Here is a 21,827-nt window from a genome sequence, read left to right on the forward strand (position 1 = left end):
TATTTGGACATGTGTATGATGATATTTGGACATGTATTGCTTGTCTATTTGGACATGTGTATGAATTTCCAGGGAACAACTCTGAGTGGCCTCTGTTTTGCCAGAATGTTGATTCATTTCCGTTTTGGCAAGTTTTAGCGCTCGATATGTCCTATTTTAGCAAAGGTCATGCCGAAATTATTCGTGGATTTCAGCATGACTTGTGCTATAAAGTAGGAAATATCGACTTCCCGTGATTTGCCGGAACACGAATTAAACGACATTCTGACAAAAATAGGCCATTTTTTATGTTATTACTCCATATATGTAATGTGTTGACTTTCAGCCTATTGGGGCTCCTTGTGTGACTTTCAGAGATGAAGAATTCCGACTGTTTTCGTGCACGTGGGGGTTGCTTCCTTCTCTTCTCCTCGTGATAGACCTTGGCAATGCACGACGGGATGGGGGATGCGACCATCACCGACTGTTGTCGTGGGGGTCGCTTTCTCCTCTTATCCTTGTGAGATACCTTGATAATGCACAAGGGAAGGGGGGAAGCGACCATCACCGACGGTCGATGAGAATCCCGACTGTTGTCATGAGGGTCGCTTCTCCTTCTTTCCCATGTGCTAGACATTTTGGTGTAGTGCACTCGGGAAAGAAAGGAGGAGCAACCATCACCGACGGTCGCAATAATAGAGAGGGGGTGCCCACCATATACACCACGTGAGATGAGAGTTTTAAAGGAAGACTCGACGGCTCGAAAGTAAACCCATGTTGAATTGTGATATGTGTGTTAAGTTCCTGATATTTGCCACCAATTTTTAATATTTGAATGAACACAGGAAATGTCTAACGATGACCAGATCCTTGAGTGCGATTACTGCACTGATGGTGGTGTGTGCGAGATGCTTCACTTGGGAAATGGTAGGTGCTTCACCCTCACGCTGAAGGATACCTTTGAATTTTTACGGTATGTAATAACTGCAATTACTTTCCTCACACTGTGGTATGCTTCAATGTCACGCCGCAGTATGCTTCACTTGTGATTTTTTGCTTTAACGTGTACTTTCCTGGTCTTTTTTTACAATTCGAGTAGTGCATCCCCTACTCTGCAAGACCGTATTTCATAGACAAGCTCGGTTTCAAAGATAAGGAGAGTATGGAGACGAAGAAAGCTCACCTAAGGACAAAACAAGGTTTCACTTTTGCAGTTAAGCTCTACAATGCAGTAAAGCACTCACATTTTGGGTGTTAAAATTGGAGAGGACTATGCAAGGCCTATGTATTTCAGGAGGATATGAAATTAACCTTCGGTCTTGGTCTTGACGATGATCGTGAAGATAATATTGACATTTCGGTGGATGTTGACATGATTCCAGTTCTGCCTCTATGTGAGTTTGTCAAAAAAATTGTTTAGTAATTTATATTATTTATTTACAAATAGTTGGTATTCATCCCTAATAAACTTGTTTATTTATAATTGTCAGCTTATTTCTTTTCTCCAAGAAATACACACAAGGTTGTAGACAAGACCTACTATAGTTATGGCTCCGAGCTAACTTAGGAGGAGAAAAAAAATCTCTTGTCTCATTTATTAATCATGTTGAGACTTATAAGATCAAATGTTAAATTGGCCAAAATTATCGTGGATACGTGCCACTAGTCCACGAGTTGCATGAAGGTAACATCTGTGAAAATACCATGGTAAGATTTTGTTAACTATGGCTGCATACATTCTTCTTAAGTAAACTACATTATTAACTATGTTACTATTATGTTCTTCAATAGAAGCTTCCGAAGAATATTGTGCCTGGCCTGGTGTATACCGAAGGTCATACGAGTATCCGTCAGTGGATGTCCACCATAGTGTGTACTTGATTTCTCTAAAGGATAAAAGACTCGATATCAAAGGATGAAGAAAAGTAATGAATGCACACAGACAACCAATCCAAGACAACATGAAGATGTGCAAGCTACCAGTTGGAGACAGGTGGACCTCTATTCTCATTTTGGAGATGGAGGAGTTAGTTTTATGATTTTTTACCTGAGAGAGACGAGTAGGTCCTAGGTAGTACTTGTCGTGCTAGAATGATGATGAATTATTTGCCATGGGCTTGACGGGTTAACTTGTCATGTGCTATATTGACGGCCAGTTATTAAATGACTACGGATGATGGCCGAATTGCTATATGACTACTATGATGATGCCAAGGTCGTACTACTTCTAGAATCATAATGAGTTATTATATATATGACTATATAATTTATTATTATATGACTACGTACGATGAGCGAGACTTGTGTGCTATCTCAACATTATATGGTCCCACTAATTCAACTTTCTCACTTGGATATCCACTTTAATCTAATATGTATTTCTTCTACAACCTCTTTATTGCTACTATATAAAAATTGAATAACGATGTATAAATACATTATAAATACGCAATGATAGTAGTGGCGCTGGGAAGAAACATGCGCTACTGGTATTTAGCAGTAGTGCATGTCTATTCTCTCGCTAGCAGTAGCGTGGGGTAAGACATGCGCTACGGCTAAAAATTAGTTGTAGCTCCCTAACAGTAGCGCGGGCCGGCGCTGCTGCTAGCCGATAACCCTGCACTATTACTAGGATTTTTTCTAGTAGTGATAGCAACACACAAACCACGTTTCATCTGTTATCCCAACACCTTCCAAACCCACTAGTGTCTAGAACTACATGCAAAACACTTATCTAGTCAAAATATTACCTCCTATATACCTCAAATTAATTTCACTCACTCCCTGTTGTAAACATGCACCGTGCTTTTGTTTCATGGGAACCATACTTGTGTTCGCCGTTTGCATGCAAAAAAAAGGGAAAGAAGTGAAAAGGACACAACACATGGAGCCGCCTCAATGTGGAACATAAGGCTGGTCGAAAAGCAAGCGCTCCAACGCGCCAGCGCGAATTAACGCCCCTTGTGCCCATCCTTGGGATGACTTGAGAAAACAAAACAAGGAATTAGGTGAACAAAACATGGTCATGAACATGACCTTATGAAGCCAGGTGCCATCTCTATGCCCAAGTTGCCTATTGTTACTACACGTGGGAACGACAAGACTTCATTTTACCGTATTAAGCAAGAGAGGAGAATGGTGACGTTTTATGTTGGCACTGAGGAGAGGACGGCTTTCAAAATTGGGTCTTTTACATCTGTATCCCTAACTCGAACCCACTACTCACATTTGCCCCTAATTCGCAAGCCTGCTCAAAAATACCCCTCCGCCGTCATGTTCCCTTATAGAATTGCCCTTCCGTGCCGTTTCCGTCCAGTCAAGGCTGTTTGACTGGTAAGCGGCCGTTTCTTTGACATTTTTGCCCCTCCGTCCTTACACCTGGGCCCAGGTCACCAGTTCACTCTCTCTCCCTCTCATTCTCTCGCCCGAGCCGCACGTTCTCTCTTTCTCCCCCAAATCGCCTCCCGCCGTAACCCTAACCCTAGCTCGCTCGATCCAACTCGCAAGGCTCAATCTCCTGATGGCAGCCATGGTGGAGCTTCAGATTTGACTCTGCGCGACACTCTACTACGGTGGCGGCGGTGGCGGATGGATGGGGATAGCAGTTGCGCCGGCAGCGGCGGCGGCGGCGGTGAACGAGGGAGCACACCGCAGCCACAGAAGCATGCTTCAGCGGGGTAAGTTTCTCTTCTAATCTGGCGGAGTCTCATGCCATTTGTAGTTCGATTTGGGATTTGTTGACCTAGTTCATAGTGCTCATGGCGTTGGGATCTGTCTTTGTTTTCCATGGTCATCGTAGGATCGACCCCGATAGAGCAGTTGGGATGGAATGTAGAATGGAAACCACACTTCTAGCTAGAGCTGGCACAAAAGCAACCAATACAGGATTCTCTTTTCCTTTTGTTGCTGACAATCAATGGACTTTTAATCAGTTTAGATCTACCATATGTGCTCAATATCCATGGGGTCTATATGATGCAGTGAAATTCAGGTACTGGGACATTGACAAAACAGCTTGGGTCCCTGTCCAGTGTGATGATGAGCTTGGTATCATGTTTGCAATACATGATTATTTCCCTGCTAAATCAGTGTCATACAAAGGAAGAGAGGAGAGCCAGAGAGCAGAGGAACAAGATCTCAGTCTAGGTCTAGAGATAAAGGTAGGACCAGCCAATCAAGGGGCAGGCAAAAAAATGCTCATAGTAGAGGCAACATCAGTTCCATGCAGGCACCAGGAACACCTACTGTAGAAGTTCCTAAGAATGCAGGTCCCTCTTAGAGTAGAGATTCAGTTGACCCCTATACTGAAGAGGGACTACCAGATGATTGGCCAAGTGATGATGAGGATGAAAAGTTGTTTCCACAGTTTGTAACAAGGAAGAAGGGCAAGGAGAAAGATGATGAGGGGGAAGATTATGTTCCACCCCCTGAAGGCATGTTTGCTGAGGCAGGTGAAGATGAGAAGGAGGAGGACAGGGACATGGGATACTCTGAAACATCTGATGAGGAAAGACCAGATGTGCAATACAATAGAGATGATCCTTCTTTGGCACAGGGAACAATATTTTCCAGTGCTTTAGACTGTAGAAATGCACTTGCAACCTTCTCAATAAAGACTACAGCATAAAGAAACACAACTACCATCTTAGGCAGTTGCACAGTAAGGCTAGTGTGAAGGAGTACTTAGAGGAGTATCATACCAAGCTATAGGCAAGGTCACTGTTCAATGAAGTATGTAAAGTAGATTATGTTAATAACAATCTAGCTGAGTCCTTTAATTCAAAGATTAAAAAATGGAAGGGTGTACACATTGTGGACTTGCTAGACAAAATAAGACAGTTTATAATGGAGAAGTTTGATCTCAGACAGCAGATTGCAGCTGCTACATTCATTGGCCACATCATAATCCCCAAAGTCATGAAAATGCTTCATGCAAAATCTAAGGACCTTGATATGGAGATAGTGAAGAGAAGCACATATGAGGCAGAGATCACAGCAGTTGACAAGGAAAAGAGAGAGTGGAGATATCCAGTAAATTTGGCCACTGGGACATGCAGTTGTAGAAAGTGGCAGTTAACTGGACAGCCTTGCATACATGCTTTGTATTTTATTACTTCAATGAGAGGCCCAGTAAGTGAGATTGATCAGTATGTACATGAGTATTTTTCTGTTGCTAGATTGAATACTACTTATGCTGAAAACTTGCCTGCAATGGAGGGCAAACAACAGTGGGATGTGGTGGACCCTGGGTTTGAATTGTCTGCTCCATTGCAAAACAGGGCCCCTGGTAGACCTAGGAAGACAAGAATTAGGGCAAAATCTGAGGGAAAAGGACTTGGAGGAAGGAGAAAGAAATGTGGCAGGTGTGGAAGGCTTGGCCATCGTGGCACTCACTGCAAGGAATCCATTGACCTAGCTTTTGGGGAAGAAGAGCACTGGGGGGCTAAAAATGCAACAGATGATCATTTAGATGCTGAAACAGATGCTGAAAATGCTACTGAGGTTGAAACAGATGCTGAAAATGCTACAGAGGTTGAACCCGATGCTGAAAATGCTATAGAGGTTGAACCTGATGCTCCAATTGCTACAGATGCACCAACAGTGTCATCTGCTGTAAGGTGCAACTGCTATAGATGTTCTCATTTCAATTTTTGCTTCATTTGATATTCTCATTTCCTTTTTTGCTGCATTTAATGTTCTCATTTCAATTATAGCCCAAGGAAGAACTACAAAAGGGCAGCTGATAGAGGGATGTCACCAGCCAAGAACAGGCTCAAGTTTGCACCAGATCCTATAGTAGGATCTGTAACTGGAAGCAATCATCTAAGCAAAGAAGTGAGCAAAACTGTCACCACAAGGAGGAGTTCAAGGCTCTTAACTAACCCTGCTTGCAACACCAGGAGCAAGAAGATGAAAGACCTGTGACTGGAATCATTTAGGGCACTGCTGTTTTTGTTGTTCAACAACTATTTGTGAACTTGTTAGCTCCTTCCTTTAAGTGTGTGATGCTGAAATTATGAACTTATGTAATGGTGAACTTGTGAGCTACTATCTTGAATGTGCAATGCTCCTTTTGTGACCTGCTAGTTTGGAATATTATGTGAGCTGCTATCTTGTGAGATGCTACTTTCAAATATTTTTGTGAGCTCCTATTTTGTCACAACAGATCATTTGTTCAAATATTTCAATCTATGCTATTTCAGTCATCGATCAAAGCAAGATTCTTGAGTCATTTCCAAATAGCAACATCACAACATTCCCAAATCACAGCATTGTCCTGTGATAATACATACCCACACCAAGCTCCATCACAACATACACTATAAAGAGAAATCCATTTAGTATGGATTATTAGACCACCCAGAAACAAATGTGGCCACAATGCTAATACCAAGAACTTTGATAAATCCCCATGCTTGCATAAGCTCGTTCCTCTTTTTCATCTTCAGCTTCAGTTTCTTGTTCTTCTCGGTTAGATACATCACCCTCCTCTCTAAATCATGAGATTTTAGCCAGCTCTTCTCCAATCCTGCATGAAGCTCCTCAAATGCACGAGCAACACGTTCGGTCGGTGGCGGGTCAATCCATACAACCCACTCACATTCATCAGGAAGCTGCAAAATCAATGATCGAATTAGAAAAAGGGGAAAGAGCAGAATCGAATCAAGCTTAAAAGCCAAACACTTACATCAAGAGGGCAGCCGAGAAACCTTCTGCCGGAGCTTGCTCCTCCCCAGGCGACACGACGAGCAGGAATAAGCCCGTGGCCAGGGCACCGCTGCATCGAGCGAACCTCAAGGCCACAGAATGTCAGATCGGGGATGTAAAACTCCGATTGAAACTGAACTATGCCGACACCAGCAACCTAACAGCAGCAAAAACAACCAAATTGATGAACCCTAATTTCGCAATATGCCCATATCTCCCCCAAATCGACACTGAAACTTACATTGGCGGCCACCGACGAGCTCGTAGAAGACATCCCCGCCGTGCCCTCCGTAGACATCGCTCACCACGCCGTGCTTGACCTGCCCCTCTCTCTCCGACCGCGGAAACGCCCGATCCAGTACGTGCTCAAAAATGCCCCTGTCGTCGCGAGGAAGAAGAAAGAGGGGAGAAAGAGTGAACCGGTTAGTTGGGCCCAGATGTACGGCAGGAGGGGCAAAAATGTCAAAGAAACGGCACGTTAGCGGTCAAACAGTCTTGACTGGACGGAAACGGCTTGGAGGGGCATTTCTATAAGGGCACATCACGGCGAAGGGGCATTTTTGAGCAGGCTTTGAAATTAGGGGTATATCTGATTAGGTGGTTCGAGTTAGGAACAGAAATGCAAATGTCCCTTCAAAATTTTAAGCAAGAGAGGAGAATGGTGACGTTTTATGTTGGCACTGAGGAGAGGACGGCTTTCAAAATTTTAAAATTGTCGTCGCATCGTAATTAATACGACGAGTACGCATCTTACTACAATGTGTACCGAAGCAATTAAACTGAAACCTTGGCAGACAACAACATGCATAGTACCGAACGGGCGACCTTGAGTTGTAGCTACGCTTCTACTTCCTCCGTTCGAAAAAGTTTATCCCTCAAATGGATGTATCTATCCCTTAAAAATAGGAAAGAGAAAATCCGGAAGCCTCCAAAAAATGATACTTCCTCCATTTTTATATACAAGGCCACTATGAAATATACGTTTTACATCAATACAAGGCCACCAACAGTAATCGAGGAAAAAATTAATAGTATTTCCTCGTACTAGTAACCTGTTTAATACTTGCATGTATGCAGTCATAATGACACTAGCTACTTCCTCCACTCAGTTTCCTTGCATGTATGTTGCATATTAATGATCTCGGTAAACATAAAGAAAAGTTGGCTTCTCAAGTATGCATTAAATTTTACCTTGATACCTGTAATTTGAGTTTGTGGCCTTGTATATAAGAATGGAGGGAGTATAAAAAAACTTCTCTAAGAAAGACTTTTAACCATCCGCTCATAGCCTACTGGCCTGGCACATATCGCATCGCTATTTCTGGCTGGGCGACAATTTGATGCTATGTTCGTGACATAGGATTTCCCGCGGCAGCATGGGAGCAAACATACCCATATGTGCGCCCTTGGGCAGGTCCCAAAATGGCTTGTTTGCGGGGGTTATCATCGATTTACTATTTTGCAGTTAAAAAAACATTAGCTTGGTTTAAAAAGTTGGAAAAAAATCACAAAAATGAGAAAACTTTCACGTGTGCTTGTAAATTGATTATCAAGATATTTGATTTTTCAACGAAAAGTAGGAATTCCATAAAACTTGTGAAAATAGCAGATAAATGTTCCTAATATTTTATAATATGGACCATTTTATAAAATGTTAAACAATTATAATAATGGTTCATGAATATACTAAAAGGTATTGACTTATTATTCTGGAATATGTCCATCAATTTATTATAAAGATGTTCATGATTTCTTGAAAATAAAGAAATAAAAAAATATTCACAAGTTTCTTAAAATGTTCACAAATTATTTTTAAAATGTTTATTATTTTCTATAAGACCTTAACGAATTTTTATAAATGAAAATGGAAAATAAAACACTTAAGATCATAAAATTAATGAAAAAATGGAAGAAAGAAGAAGAAAAACGGACAAAACATAGCCCAAAAACAAAAGATGAAAATCCCAAGAAAATAGCAAAGAACTGATGAAAAAGAACTACACACGTGGTGGCCCACTTGGTATTCTCCGGCTTTATTGATGACGTGGTATTCTCCGGTTTTATTGATGACGTGGTCAAGAAAGAACCCCGCCAATTCCTCTTGAATTGCTTTGATGCGATCTTGTGGTAGGAGTTCATCCCGCATCTGCCACATCTAATTTGAAGAAGGGGGTCAATACATATATATGAATGAAACTTAACACAAATGATGGTAATAAAATGAAATTGTGAATATTATTGCTTACGCACATCAAATTGTCTTTTAGAGTAGCCCCGGTTTTTTTTGTAAGTCGCGTTGTAGATGAACTCGCAAACGTAGTATCCACAGTAACCATTCCCGGGTTCCTGCCACAAGCACTTTACGAGAAAAAGAGGTCAATCAAACTGATAATGAAGCATTATAAATGGTATGATGAAAGTAGCTACAATCAACGGGATCGGGATGCGCGGAACTAGCTAGCTAGTACTACTTACTTTCTGGTATGTCCAGCTCAGCTCCCCCGGCATTTCCGGACCTTGTGCGGTGAATACTTTCCAAACCCTGCGAGACAAAGAAAACAATTACTTGATATCAGGAAATGAACAAAGTTTTCGATAATGTGCGATAATGATCGATTGAACTCATTTCTCGAGAATTTTAGTCATGTCCACATAGTCCTTGGGAGATTTTCGTCTCAAGTCTAAGACGGTTACTAGTCCCTGCTCAAGCTTAATCTCTAGGAGAATATAGTGGAATATGCACACGCATGCATAACTCATCAATTACATTACTATAACCTCAAGTAATAAGGGAAACCGAATATGCACAAGACAGTAACACTCACTTGAAGTTGTAAGAAAAGAGTATTTTATCTTTGTTTTGATTTTGAAGCAACGATCATAGCAAGTTGGCCTCGGTTTCTTTGGCATCAAATTTAACGGCATATTCATCTATGAGATTTGTGTTAATGAACCCAATATCATAGATTTCTGCTTTTTTGCATTCGATGATCTTCAATCTACATAATATAGTGAGGATAATCATATATACATGCAATGAAAGAGCTCTGCTATATATAGAGACTTAATGACAGAAGTAGTACTTACAGACAGTAGTAAATGACCGTTAATTTATCGAGGGCCTTTTGATTGAAAAACCGGAAGAACTCCTTAAATGGAAGAGTCAACAGTTCAATTCCAACGAGGTCGTGCTCCTCTTTAACTCTCAGTGTCAAAGTATCCTGCCCCCCCCCCAGACTCTCTGCATGTTTTCATGTACTCCCTCCGGTCCTTTTTACTCTGCATACTAGAATTCTTTGAAGTCAAACTTCATGAAGTTTGACCGTATTTGTATGAAAAAATATCAACATCTACCATGCTAAAGTTATATAATATGAAACTTTAAGTCATGACACATCTAGTGGTATTGATTTCAGATTGTGAATGTTGGCACTTTTTTCTACAAAGTTGGTCAAACTTTACGAGGCTTGACTTCAGTCAAATCTTATATGCGAAATAAAAAGGACCGGAGGGAGTACCAATCATGGAATCTTCACATCATCGTTGTCAGAGTAGTTACCTCTTTGACGAGAGGCTTCTCGTAATGGTATTTGTGTTCGTCCACCTCCATTATATCATAATGTGCATCGTTGGGAAGGTAATCTTTAAGATTAGTATAACCGGGAACCATCCTCGGATCATTGGCAACGACATCGCTAGACACCTTGAGTGGGGGGCACGATTGGTTCGCTTGTTCGCCGAGGTGGACAATTTTTTCCCAGCTCGTCATTCTGCTAACCTTCGATCACTGATAGTACTTCATGACCTCTCCGCTTCAATAAATTACTTTCCAATAATGCGCTCATAGTTGTTTTTAGGCAGAGACGGTGGTGGTTTCTTCAGGGCATCAGGTGTGCGCTTTGCTTTCACCAGATCTATCTTCTCCTCCGGAGGTGGATGTTTCTTTGCTTTCACCACTTCAAAGAAGTCCCTCACTTCAGCTTCCACGATCTTCACGTTTTCCTCCACGGTCCTCTCGTATGGTAACTTCTGTAGAGACTTGAGAGATGGACCAAATCTGTATTGCCTCCCGCCTATGGCTGTACTGCTAGACGTGGGAGCAGACAGAGCGGCTGTGGTTGTCTTCTTTCCTTGCTTACGAGGCGGAGGAGATGGACTACGACGCGCCAGAGCAGCGGCGGGTCTCTTCCGCCCTTACTGACAAGGCGGAGAAGGAGGAGGATGTCTTCTCGGGCGCGCCGGTGCATGCGAAGAAGGAGGCGGAGTGCCGCCACACACCGGAGAAGGAGGCTGAGTGCCCTGATCACTCGCTGGAGGAGGAGGCGGAGTGACCTGACTCGCCAGAGGAGGAGGAGGAGGCGGAGGCGTCCAGTTCAGAAGGTTGATGAGCTCCTTCCGCCATAGGCTTGGAGTCTTTAGAGCAGAACCCAGTCGAGTCTCCCCTTCACCAGTAGGGTGGTCAAGCTCGAGGTCCTCAAATCCCTCCGTTATTTCGTCCACCGTCACCCTAGCATATCCTTTTGGAATTGGATGGTAGTGAAAAGTTCCGTCAGGTTCAGGAGGTCGAATAGAGCCGACAGCCGCCTTGACTTTGAAGTTCTGCCATTGCGTCATAAGGTGTCAATGTTGAGGCTCCGTGATACCACCACGGGGTAGCTAGCAGGAGCCGTGAAGACAGGTTCGAGCTGAAGCAGCTTGGTGGAAGCCACGCTACTTCTCCGCTAAGATGGCGGGGTAGCTTCAGCAGGTCGCTTGCTGCGAACTGCTTCTTGTTCCTCTAGCCCTTGTACCCTTGCGTGCAGCGCCTGGAGTTGGGTCTGCTCCACTTTCTTCCTCCTCTCCTGGCATTTGTAACCACCTGCGTCCAGAAACCCAGCCTTCCACGGAACAGAGTCTGGCGTGCCTCGTGTCCGTCCAGGGTGCTTAGGATTCCCGAGGGCCATTGTGAGGTCATCGTTCTCTCTGTTTGGAACGAACGTCCCTTGCTGCACTGCATCGATATACCACTGAAGCTTCTTGATGGGTATGTTAAGTTGGTCATTCGTCCAAATGCACTTCTCTGATACAGGGTCCAAGGTTCCGCCAACCCCGAAGAACCAAGTCCGGCAACGGTCTGGCCAGTTCAATGTCTCTGGTTCGACCCCTTTATCAAGCAGGTCATTCTCCGCCTTGGCCCACAACGGCCGGGCTGTGAGGTAGCCACCTGACACCGTGTGATGGTGAAGCTGCTTCTTCGCAGCATTTTTCTTGTTTGTCGCTGACATCTTCTTACTCTTGTCCGATGTCTTGTGGGCCACTAATGCGGGCCAGTGATCTCTGATCTTCTCATACCGGTGGGTGAATTCTGGTGTCTTTTCTTGGTCGACGAACGATGCTTTTAGCTCATTCTTCCACCTCCTGAATAGCTCTGCTATCTTCTTAAGAGCATGAGACTTGATCAATTGCTCTTTAACTGGCTTCTTCGGATCCTCCTCTGGCGGTAGGGTGAAATTTTCCTTCAGCGCGGCGGTCCAAAGATCCTCTTTCTGCATATCATTGATATAAGATACCTCAGGGTCTTCCTTCTTAGGCTTAAACCATTGGTGGACGCTGATCGGGATCTTGTCCCTAACAAGAATCGCGCACAGAGCAGAAAATGCTTCCTTGGTCCGGATGGGTTCAATAGGTTGGCCATCACGCGCGATTGTTGTGATCTCAAACCTTTCATCCGAGCGCAACTTTTTCTTCGGGCCTCGTTTCTTTATCGAAGTTGTCCTCGATCCGGAGGGTTAGAAAAAAGAAGAAAGATGAAAGTTAATTAATATGTGTACATACCAAAACAATGAATGCATCAATTAGCTAGTTAGCACAGGATTAATTAATATATATACCTGGCCGGACTCTGTTCGGTCACCGGAGCCGTCATCACGGTCACCATCTTGCACTGGCATTCGGTCACTAGAGCCATCATCATCATGTCTTTCCTCCTTTATTGTTCGATCACCGTTGCCTGCTTCTTCACCCCGTCCTTCCAGACCATCATTATCATTAATATACGACAAGACATCAGCTCTATCTAAGATTATGTCCCCCAACACCTCTTCTGCTGCCTCCACTACTAGGAAAAGGGCTACTAATGGCGCACCAGTTTTGCGTACTAATGGCGCATCACTAGTGCGCCATTAGTATCACGCCACTAGTATTTTTTACTAATGGCGCACCACTGGTGCGCCATTAGTATCTGGTATACTAATGGCGCACCACTGGTGCGCCATTAGTATAGGCCACGGTGCACCATTAGTATAGGCCACTGGTGCGCCATTAGTATAGGCCACTGGTGCGCTATTAGTATTTTTAAATTTTGAAGGCGGGAAAATAGTAGTGGCGCACCGTCTAACCCCCACCGTGCGCCATTGCTATTTTTGAATTTTGAATTTGGATCTGGATCATGATTTTTTTGCCCATTTTTTGCTCTTTTTTTGCTCGTTTTTTGGCACGATATTTTTTCAAATTTTGTTCCTGTTTTTGGATCTTGTACGTTCTTTTGCCGTGTTCTTTTGCCGGAGAGGAGTTCGCCGGAGAGGAGGAGGAGATCACCGGAGAGGCGCTTGCCTACATCGCTGGAGAGGAGGAGGAGTTCACCGGAGAGGAGGACGAGGAGGTCGCCAGAGAGGAGTTCACCGGAACATCGGAGAGGAGGAAGGAGAAACCATGAGGGGATGGGAGGAGAGGAGGGCGGAGGAGCTCACCGGAGAGGAGGGAGGTGGAGCTTACCGGAGAGGAGGGAGGAGGAGCTCACCGGAGAGGAGGGAGGAGGAGCTCACCGGAGAGGAGGGAGGAGAAACCGTGAGGGGAGGGGAGGGAGGAGAGGAGGGAGGAGGAGGTCGCCGGAGAGGAGGAGGGTAGTATGGTGGAGGAGAGAAGGGAAGATAGAGTGGAGGAGAGGAGGAGATGGAGTGGAGGAGAGGTGGAGTGGAGGAGAAGAATGAAGAGGTAAAGAGCAGAGGACCACGCCCAGCCATATATACGGCATAGTAATGGCGCACCGCGGGCAGGTGCGCCATTACTAATTTTTTATTTTTTGATTTATTTTGAATTTTGAAGGCGGGAAGATACTAGTGGCGCACCATGGGCAGGTGCGCTATTAGTAACTTTTTATTTTTATTTTTTTGACTTATTTTAGATTTTGAAGGTGGGAAGATAGTAATGGCGCACCATGGGTAAGTGCGCCATTAGTAAGTTTGAATTTTTTGAATTTTTTTGCCTCTCCAGATCTTAAAAGCCCCGTATCTTTTTTTCTGTTAGGTTTTTGAGGATTTTGAAAATGTTTAACAGGGATCGTGAGAAGTGGTGGCCGTTGGTATAATTATGCATCTATGGGATGCCTAGGAATTGATTGCAACTAGAACACCTAATTGACATGAACAGAGAAGAGTTTAGGGATCCTTTACATGTCACGGGAGTGGACATGATCGCCTACTCGGTGCAGGGGTGATGTAGTCGAAGCAAAGGTTCTCCTTGACGTCCTGTTTCCTTCAGGACGCCACCGGCACTGGCCGGGGATAGCAGCGGCGACTGGCTTAGGTCTTCTCGTCGCTGCAGCGCCCCCCTGATCGGGTGGGGTGAGAATATCGGGAGGAGAGTAAACCTTACGTGAATTATGATCTCGCAGGTGGCCAGCTCTCTCTTGTATCCTTTTAATATGACGCTGGCGACAGGGGACCCAAAACCTAAGTTGGTTTTTTGGCACCCCCGATTAGGGCACGTTAGCTCTGATCGAGGATCACGTACGTTGGTAATTGGACCCCTTCACTTATCGTTATCCCCTTATTTTTTTTTCCTGTTAGACTAATAGATCTAACTGGCCTGTTAAGCCGCCAGATCAGAACCAACATTCTCCCCCTTTATCGTTAGGCTTAACTTCAATTGCCCATTCTACATAGGAATGATGTACCAAAGTGAGGTGTTACCACAGCTCGAAATGCCATAGAACCTCAACACTTATAGCACATCCGCCTATTTCGAAATGGAAAACAATTTGGTAACTGGAGAGTGGTTTATTTTAATAGTCCTCTTATTCTAGAATCATAAGGCTTCCAGTAGTCCCATGCCGGCAACTTGCTCACGAAAAATACTGGGTGGTAAGCCTTTTGTTAGCGGATCCGCAAGCATATGCTTCGTTCTTATATGTTTAACATCAATTGTTTGATCCTGGATTCTATCTTTCACAACACGATACTTTATGTCAATGTGTGTGGCGGCACTACTTGACCTGTTGTTACTCGTATAGAAAACTGCGGGTTCATTATCACAGTACAATAAAATTGGTCTAGATATGCTGTCAACCATTTTTAGTGTGGGAATAAATTTCTTTAGCCATACAGCCTGCCCGGTGGCCTCATAACATGCTACAAATTCTGCTTGCATCGTAGATCCAGCAGTTAACGTTTGTTTGGAGCTTTTCCACGATATAGCTCCTCCCGCGAGTGTGAATATATAACCTGACGTGGATCTCTTACTATCCACACACCCGGCAAAATCAGAGTCTGAATAGCCAACAATTTCTAGGTTATCAGTTCTTTTATATGTAAGCATGAAATCCTTAGTTCCTTGCATATAACGCAAGAATTTCTTTGCGGCCTTCCAGTTGTCCGGTCCTGGATTAGATTGGTATCTGCCAAGCATCCCGGTTATAAAACATAAATCTGGGCGTGTACACACTTGAGCATACATGATACTTTCGACAGCTGAAGCATAAGGAACCGACTTCATCTGATCAGTTTCACACTGGTTCCTTGGACATTGAAATGTTCCAAACTTATCGCCCTTAACAATAGGAGCAGGTGAGGATGAGCACTTATGCATATTGAATTTTTTCAGTACTCTCTCAACACATCTTGACTTCGACGAACTCCAGTGTGTAAACCTTGGTCTAACGCAAGATGGTTATACCTGGCAATAACGATGTTCTTTCATCATTACCTTGTTGAAAGCATTGCTCGAATATACTCAGACTAGTTCCTCAGAGTAAAATCTAGAATCTGGCCTATGGTGGTTAGATCCGGTGACGACAACGATTGCGCATCACTCCCTTCATGAAGGCGTTGTAATTGGAGAACCATGTTGTCATTGTCATGTCATGAGATGGTTTGGTGTGGATATGGTCATATTTGTAGTTTGTCGATCACGGATTTGACCGTTTCGGATTTTTCTTTTCATAGCTTGTACATAGCATGGGTTTTATAGGACTTTGCCATTCGTGGCATATTGTCTCTGCGTGTGTGTGTGTGTGTGTGTTGCTGTTGACGTTGTGCATCCTAGCTATGCAAATGTCAGGTGCATGCACATTGTGTTTGTACTTATTTGATACTTCATTTTGAGTCAATAAAATTCACTCTTTATTGAAAAAAATATATGAAAATTTCTTTATGCAACTTGGCAGGTCGCGTTGTACGCCCAATATATCCAATGAAAAGCAAGAAGTTGTGTGCCCAGTGCACCCAACCATTTTGGACAATTAGATGGGGGAATAATGGACGAAATTAAGATAGAGAGCAGGATGTGAACACGTTGTGTGAAATGAACCTTAAATTTAACCAAACTCAACCCACACTCCAAATTTTCACCCATGGTTCATTACAAATGGTTTAATTTGTTGAACTCTTATTGCAAATGTGTCAGACTTCTAACATGGGCTCCATTTTTTCATACTCTTTTGAATTTTGTTCGGGTTTGTGTCCTCCTAAGTGAGGCGAGCTGGAGGCGGCTCTCTGCAGATGGAATAAGGTCCTCCCCACCTTGTCCCCATCCCGGTGGTGTTTCTAGCATCGTCGGAGGGCGTGTGAAGGTTTGTCTCCAGCGGATCTTACAGGATTCGGTTGGTGTTTGTCTTCGGTGGATCCACGTGGATCTTGTCTTCATTCGTTTGTGTCCATGTGTCTACAGTTTGGATCCCTTTGATCTATGATTCTCTTCATTGGTGGTGGATGTTGTTCTGGTGCGCAGGTCCTATAGGGCCTTAGCACGACGACTTCTCCAACTGTCTACTACAACAAGGTTTGCCCGGCTCTGATGAGGGAGAGGCGAAGACGGTGGCATGCCGTTGGCTCGCTCCAGCAGTGCTAGTAGTTGTCGCTAGGTGGTCTATGGATCTAGATGTATTTTTTTACTTTTAATGTTCTTTGTACTTTCTTGACAGTTAATGAATATAGATCGAAAGTTATTCTCGTAAAAAAAAGCGAGGTTATTTTGCAAATGAGCCACCAGTCCATCTCTTGGCCAAATTGTATCCATCGGTCTTTCATGGAACGATCCAAAGTTGTAGGGTGCATTGGGTTGCAAATGCGCCACCAGTCAATTTCTTTTGTTTTACTGGATACGTCTCAGCTTCGTTGACCCAATATAGCCACATCAACTAAATTGAGATAATCAGTTGACAAGGGAACCATGTCACCTGCCTAGAGAAGACTATGCACAATTTTTCCTAACATCTCTGCCTACGATTGGCTTTAGGCCACCTTCCAAGTGATGTAAATCCTCCGCGACCATACCTGATGCATCCCATGCTCATCATAGATGGAAGAAAATGGAAAAGGAAGTACATAACTAGGGTCAAACAAGACACAACTTTGTGACAATAATTTGTAGTACTCCATGCTTCTTCGCAGCATTTTTCTTGTTTGTCGCTGACATCTTCTTACTCTTGTCCGATGTCTTGTGGGCCACTAATGCGGGCCAGTGATCTCTGATCTTCTCATACCAGCGGGTGAATTCTGGTGTCTTTTCTTGGTCGACAAACGATGCTTTCATCTCATTCTTCCACCTCCTGAATAGCTCTGCCATCTTCTTAAGAGCATGAGACTTGATCAATTGCTCTTTAACTGGCTTCTTCGGATCCTCCTCTGGCGGTAGGGTGAAATTTTCCTTCAGCGCGGTCCAAAGATCCTCTTTCTGCATATCGTTGACATAAGATACCTCAGGGTCTTCCTTCTTAGGCTTAAACCATTGGTGGACGCTGATCGGGATCTTGTCCCTAACAAGAATCGCGCACTGAGCAGAAAATGCTTCCTTGGTCCGGATGGGTTCAATAGGTTGGCCATCGCGCGCGATTGTTGTGATCTCAAACCTTTCATCCGAGCGCAACTTTTTCTTCGGGCCTCGTTTCTTTACCGAAGTTGTCCTCGATCCAGAGGGCTAGAAAAAAGAAGAAAGACGAGAGTTAATTAATATGTGTATATACCAAAACAATGAATGCATCAATTAGCTAGTCAGCACAGGCTTAATTAATCTATATACCTGGCCGGACTCTGTTCGGTCACCGGAGCCGTCATCACGGTCACCATCTTGCACTGGCATTCGGTCACCAGAACCATCATAATCATGTCTTTCCTCCTCCATTGTTCGATCACCGTTGCATGCTTCTTCACCCTGTCCTTCCAGACCATCATTATCGTTAAGATACGACAAGACATCAGCTCTATCTAAGATTATGTCCCCCAACACCTCTTCTACTGCCTCCACTACTAGGAAAAGGGCTACTAATGGCGCACCAGTTTTGCCTACTAATGGCGCATCACTGGTGCGCCATTAGTATCACGCCACTAGTATTTTTTACTAATGGCGCACCACTGGTGCGCCATTAGTATAGGCCACTGTGTGCCATTAGTATAGGCCATTGGTGCGCCATTAGTATAGGCCACTGGTGCGCCATTAGTATTTTTGAATTTTGAAGGCGGGAAAATAGTAGTGGCGCACCGTCTAACCCCCACTGTGCACCATTGCTATTTTTGAATTTTGAATTTGGATCTGGATCGTGATTTTTTTGCCCATTTTTTGCTCGTTTTTTTGCTCGTTTTTTGGCACGATATTTTTTCAAATTTTGTTCCTGTTTTTGGATCTTGTACGTTCTTTTGCCGTGTTCTTTTGCCGAAGAGGAGTTCGCCGGAGAGGAGGAGGAGGAGGTCACCGGAGAGGTGCTCACCTACATCACCGGAGAGGAGGAGGAGGAGTTCGCCGGAGAGGAGGAGGAGGTCGCCGGAGAGGAGTTCACCGGAGCATCGGAGAGGAGGAAGGAGAAACCATGAGGGGATTGGAGGAGAGGAGGGAGGAGGAGCTCACTGGGAGGAGGGAGGAGGAGCTCACCGGAGAGGAGGGAGGAGAAACCGTGAGGGGAGGGGAGGGGAGGAGAGGAGGAAGGAGGAGGTCGCCGGAGAGGAGAAGGAGGAGGTCGCCGGAGAGGAGGAGGGTAGTATGGTGGAGGAGAGAAGGGAAGATGGAGTGGAGGATAGGAGGAGATGGAGTGGAGGAGAGGTGGAGTGAAGGAGAAGAATGAAGAGGTAAGGAGGAGAGGACCACGCCCAGCCATATATACGACATAGTAATGGCGCACCGCGGGCAGGTGCGCCATTACTATTTTTTTATTTTTTTATTTATTTTGAATTTTGAAGGCGGGAAGATACTAATGGCGCACCATGGGCAGGTGCGTCATTATTAACATTTTTATATTTTTTTTGACTTATTTTGAATTTTGAAGGCGGGAAGATAGTAATGGCGCACCATGTGTAGGTGCGCCATTAGTAAGTTTGATTTTTTTTAAATTTTTTTGCCTCTCCAGATCTTAAAAGCCCAGTATCTTTTTTCTGTTAGATTTTTGAGGATTTTTAAAATGTTTATCAGGGATCGTGAGAAGTGGTGGCCGTTGGTATAATTATGCATCTATGGGATGCCTAGGAATTGATTGCAACTAGAACACATAATTGACATGAACAGAGAAGAGTTTAGGGATCCTTTACATGTCGCGGGAGTGGACATGATCGCTTACTCGGTGCAGGGGTGATGTAGTCGAAGCAGGGGTTCTCCTTGACGTCTTGTTTCCTTCAGGACGCCACCGGCACTGGCCGGGGACAGCAGCGTCGACTGGCTTAGGTCTTCCCGTCGCTGCAGCGCTCCACCTGATCGGGTGGGGTGAGAATATCGGGAGGAGAGTAAACTTACGTGAATTATGATCTCGCAGGTGGCCAGCTCTCTCCCGTATCCTTTTAATATGACGCTGGCGACAGGGGACCCAAAACCTGAGTTGGTTTTTTGGCGCCCCCGATCAGGGCACATTAGCTCTGATCGAAGCTCACGTACGTTGGTACGTGGACCCCTTCACTTATAGTTATCCCCTTATTTTTTTCCTGTTAGACTAATAGATCTAACTGGCCTATTAAGACGCCATATCAAAACCAACATTCTTCCCCTTGATCGTTAGGCTTAACTTCATTTGCCCATTCTACATAGGAATGATGTACCAAAGTGAGGTGTTACAACAGCTCGAAACGCCATAGAACCTCAACACTTATAGCACACCCGCCTATTTCGAAATGGAAAACAATTTGGTAACTGGAGAGTGGTTTATTTTAATGGTCCTCTTATTTTAGAATCATAAGGCTTCCAGTAGTCCCATGCCGGCAACATGCTCACGAAAAATACTGGGTGGTAAGCCTTTTTTAGCGGATCCGCAAGCATATGCTTCGTTCTTATATGTTTAACATCAATTGTTTGATCCTGGATTCTATCTTTCACAACACGATACTTTATGTCAATGTGTCTGGTGGCACTACTTGACCTGTTGTTAGTCGTATAGAAAACTGTGGGTTCATTTTTACAGTACAATAAAATTGCTCTAGATATGCTGTCAACCACTTTAAGTCCGGGAATAAAATTCTTTAGCCATGCAGCCTGCCCGGTGGCCTCATAACATGCTACAAATTCTGCTTGCATCGTAGATCCAGCAGTTAACGTTTGTTTGGATGTTTTCCACGATATAGCTGAAGGAAATATGCCCTAGAGGCAATAATAAAGTTATTATTTATTTCCTTATATCATGATAAAAGTCTATTATTCATGCTAGAATTGTATTAACCGGAAACATAATACATGTGTGAATACATAGACAAACAGAGTGTCACTAGTATGCCTCTACTTGACTAGCTCGTTAATCGAAGATGGTTATGTTTCCTAACCATGGACAAAGAGTTGTCATTTGATTAACGGGATCACATCATTAGTTGAATGATCTGATTGACATGACCCATTCCATTAGCTTAGCACCCGATCGTTTAGTATGTTGCTATTGCTTTCTTCATGACTTATACATGTTCCTATGACTATGAGATTATGCAACTCCCATTTGCCGGAGGAACACTTTGTGTGCTACCAAACATCACAACGTAACTGGGTGATTATAAAGGAGCTCTACAGGTGTCTCCACAGGTACATGTTGGGTTGGCGTATTTCGAGATTAGGATTTGTCACTCCGAAGACTTGCAAGCACTCTCGGAGAAGTATCTCTGGGCCCTCTCGGTAATGCACATCACTGAAGCCTTGCAAGCATTGCAACTAATGAGTTAGTTGCGGGATGATGTATTACGGAACGAGTAAAGAGACTTGCCGGTAACGAGATTGAACTAGGTATTGGATACCGACGATCGAATCTCGGGCAAGTAACATACCGATGACAAAGGGAACAACGTATGTTGTTATGCGGTCTGACCGATAAAAGATCTTCGTGGAATATGTAGGAGCCAATATGAGCATCCAGGTTCCGCTATTGGTTATTGACCGGAGACGTGTCTCGGTCATGTCTACATTGTTCTCGAACCCGTAGGGTCCGCACGCTTAAGGTTACGATGACAGTTATATTATGAGTTTATGCATTTTGATGTACCGAAGTTTGTTCAGAGTCCCGGATGTGATCACGGACATGACGAGGAGTCTCAAAATGGTCGAGACATAAAGATTGATATATTGGAAGCCTATATTTGGATATCGGAAGCGTTCCGGGTGAAATCGGGATTTTACCGGATTACCGGGAGGTTACCGGAACCCCCCGGGAGGTATATGGGCCTTAGTGGGACTTAGTGGAAGAGAGGAGAGGTGGCCAGAGATGGGCCGCGCGCCCCTCCCCCCTTTGGTCTGAATAGGACAACGAGAGGGGGCCGGCCCCCTTCCTCCTCTCTCTCCTCTTTCCCCCCCTCCGCGAATCCTATTCCAACTAGGAAAGGGGGGGAGTCCTACTCCCGGAAGGAGTAGGACTCCTCCTGGCGCGCCACCTCTTGGCCGGCCACCCCCCTTTGATCCTTTATATACAGAGGCAAGGGGCACCCCTAGAGACACAA

The sequence above is a fragment of the Triticum aestivum genome, chromosome 1A, assembly GCF_018294505.1.
Source record: "Triticum aestivum cultivar Chinese Spring chromosome 1A, IWGSC CS RefSeq v2.1, whole genome shotgun sequence".
Classification (NCBI taxonomy): domain Eukaryota; kingdom Viridiplantae; phylum Streptophyta; class Magnoliopsida; order Poales; family Poaceae; genus Triticum; species Triticum aestivum.